We start from the raw sequence: 2,813 nt of genomic DNA, 5'->3' as shown, positions 1-2,813 counted from the left end.
AAACTTTTATGTTTTGATCAATTTTAATCAAGATTTAATCGGTTTTTGTGTTTTAAATTTTTTTTCGTAAATCAGTGTTTTTGATTCAATTTTTGTTAATTTTTTTTTTTTGTTTTTGTGTTTTTATGAGTTTTAATCTGAATTTTTAGTTTGTGTTTGTTTTTATTTTTGTTAAACCGCCTAACCCAAGTCTTTAAAGCCCAATCTAAAGCCCATCCATCCATTATTTCATATAAACCGTGTGAGAGTATTAAACAGTGTTTGTTCATCAAAGCTTAATCGGAGAAGAGAATCACCGCACAAAGTTTGACAGGTAAACCATCTACACCGTAGAACCCTTGCCCGGTATTAATCTTCACCGCATACCATTTGAGCGGTGTTCATATTCACCGCACGCTACTTGACCGGATTTCAACCGGTATTCATCTACACCGGTCAAYACTTGATCGGATTAAGGTTCTGACTCGTTAGCAGGTTAAGGTAAACCGTTTCCTTCTTGATCGGATTCATTGAGCGGTTTAAGATACACCGGATACCATATCATCGGATTCACATCAGGTAAGTATTTAGGTTTTCAATCTTGAGTGATTTTCAATCTGTGTGCGATTTAGTTTTAATATTGAGCGGTTTAGGACGGACTTGTGCATCGAAGTTTTTGAGCGGACTTCTAATCCACTTGATTTTTTTTTTTACCCAGAATCTAAATTGCTCTTTGTTTCTTGATTCATTCTTATAAATCACTCAATACCTTGAACATCTTGACAAGATTCGATTGTTTTTTGGTTTGATTGATTAATCTGTTTTGGGTTGAAACAGAAGTTGTGCAGGTTGTTTAGAACAAGAAATTTAGAACAAGCAACCAGATTCCATTTCTTCCTAATTGATCACTATCTTAGACACATTCCAGCAACACAGGTACATTTTTCTAAATATCTGTGTTTGTGAACTTGAAGACTGGAATAGAATTAGCCATAAATGCAACAGTTGACAGCAAGGTTAGGTACTTTTCTTGAGTAATTGGTTGATTGTAGGTTATCTTGGTTAAATTGAGAAGGATTTGCAGGTTGTTATGTGTTCTGTGCATGTTAGTTGTATGATTAAGACTCAGTTTTAACAACAAGTTTTAACAACAATTATTTCACTTTGGGACTTTGTGTGTTAAGTTTGCTGTTTGTGCTATTTTAACAGGTTTAACAGGTTCAACAGCAGGTACAGGCTGTTTGTGTGTTAATTCACTTTAGACTATGCAGAATGCTAAAGTGTGCTTGCTGTCATTTTAGATTGTTTTAAGACAGCAACTTTCATTTTGACAGCTTCATTTTCTGTTTTGACAGCAACAACAGGATCTGTTTTGCATTTTGTGCTGTGTTTGTGTTTCGAAAGAAAACAGCAAGCAGTTCTGTGTGGTTGTGTTTAAAATTTGAAACAAGAAGTGATGTGCAGGATTGTGTAGGACAGTGTTGTATTGTACAACAGCAAATATAGTAAATTCTTCATTGTCTTACAGAATTGCTGCTGTTGACTTAATTGATTTTGTGCTGTGATTTTAATTGACTGTAACAGCAACACAGACTTCATCTTTCTCACACATTTGTTACATTTTGACTTAACAGCAACAGCATACACAACAGCAATAAAGTGTGCAGATCTTGACAGCAAGAAGAAAGAAAACAACAGTGAGCAGCTTCATCTTAACAACAAAACAGCACAGAGTACAGGTTCACAGCAGTAGTGTTTTCACTTCAAGGCCAACAGAAGTAAAACCAGAGGAGCCAGTTTGCTGATACAAGTTCAACAACCATTAATTTGAACGAAAAAGCAGAGTAGAGGCAATTCAAGCAGTGACAGATTTAGACAGGTTTAAATCAGGTTTAAGATTTATGCTGTTTGTTTGTTAACTAATTGAATATTCAGCAGACAGATTTGATGCGTTTTTTCCTTTGGTTTTAGATGCTTTGAAGGAGAAGCTGTTTTGAGTATATGTGACAGGTTTTAAACTTAATGACAAGATGCTGACACCATGATTTTTAACAGCAGCTGTATGATGTTTTGTTTTGATTTTAAACAGTTTGAACAATGATAAACAGCAGCTGTGTTGTGTTGGTGTAGAGAAGAAGAAAGCAGCAAATGTCTGTTTTTGACAGAAGAAGACTAACAGCACAACAAAGCAGGAACTGTTGATATTTGCTGGAGTTTTGACAGTAACAGCAACATTGAAGCTGTTTACAGATCTTGACAGCGGCAGCTGTTCATAGCTTGGAACCTGTTAAACTCTATTGCAAGAAGAGGAACTGAAACAGCAACTTCAACAACATTGTGACAGCAGCAACATCGTTTGTGTTTGGAACAGCAGCTGTGCTACTGTTTTGAGAAAACAGCTCCACAGCAACAGTTTCACAGTAACAGCAGGTTCACAGCAGTAACAGCTTCACAGAACAGCAACAGTCTGCAACTTCACAGCAGGATCATCACAACTTTACAGCAGGTTCATCACAGGTTTGAAGCAGTATGGAAGCAAACTGTTGAGCAGACTGTGTTAAGCAAATGTGCATTGGTTTAACATTGTTTTGTGATTTGTTTTGGAAAATACTAAACAGCAAGGTGTGATCAACTAACAGCTGTTTTGAAACAGCAGTGTGCAGGATTAAGCAGCAACTCCATAGCTCCACAGGTTTTGACAGCAATTTTGGATTTGAAGCATATCAGAACAAGTCACCGCAGCTCGTGTGAAGCAACTGATAAGTGGAGCATAATCGTGGATTTTTGAATACACTTCAGAGAGCAGATAGATCATTTTTTTAAGTGTAATATTT

General features: G+C 36.3%; 1 long non-coding RNA gene across 7 annotated transcripts; it reads left to right on the top strand.

Annotated features, from left to right (window-relative positions):
• Positions 1 to 237: 237 nt before the first annotated feature.
• LOC112504184 lies at positions 238 to 2,793 on the top strand. Of its 7 annotated transcripts, none has more exons than XR_003068141.1 (4): positions 239 to 558; positions 817 to 1,858; positions 1,951 to 1,989; positions 2,069 to 2,793. It is a non-coding gene; the product is annotated as an uncharacterized LOC112504184 (long non-coding RNA). The 7 variants fall into 7 exon arrangements; XR_003068138.1 differs by having other exon boundaries at positions 239 to 1,858; positions 2,069 to 2,546; positions 2,636 to 2,793; XR_003068139.1 differs by having other exon boundaries at positions 239 to 1,858; positions 2,069 to 2,546; positions 2,633 to 2,793.
• The last annotated feature ends 20 nt before the right edge of the window (positions 2,794 to 2,813 follow it).

The sequence above is a fragment of the Cynara cardunculus genome, unplaced genomic scaffold, assembly GCF_001531365.2.
Source record: "Cynara cardunculus var. scolymus isolate 2C unplaced genomic scaffold, CcrdV1 Un_Scaffold_4848, whole genome shotgun sequence".
Classification (NCBI taxonomy): Eukaryota; Viridiplantae; Streptophyta; class Magnoliopsida; order Asterales; family Asteraceae; genus Cynara; species Cynara cardunculus.
This window is presented reverse-complemented; position numbering and strand designations above follow the sequence as displayed.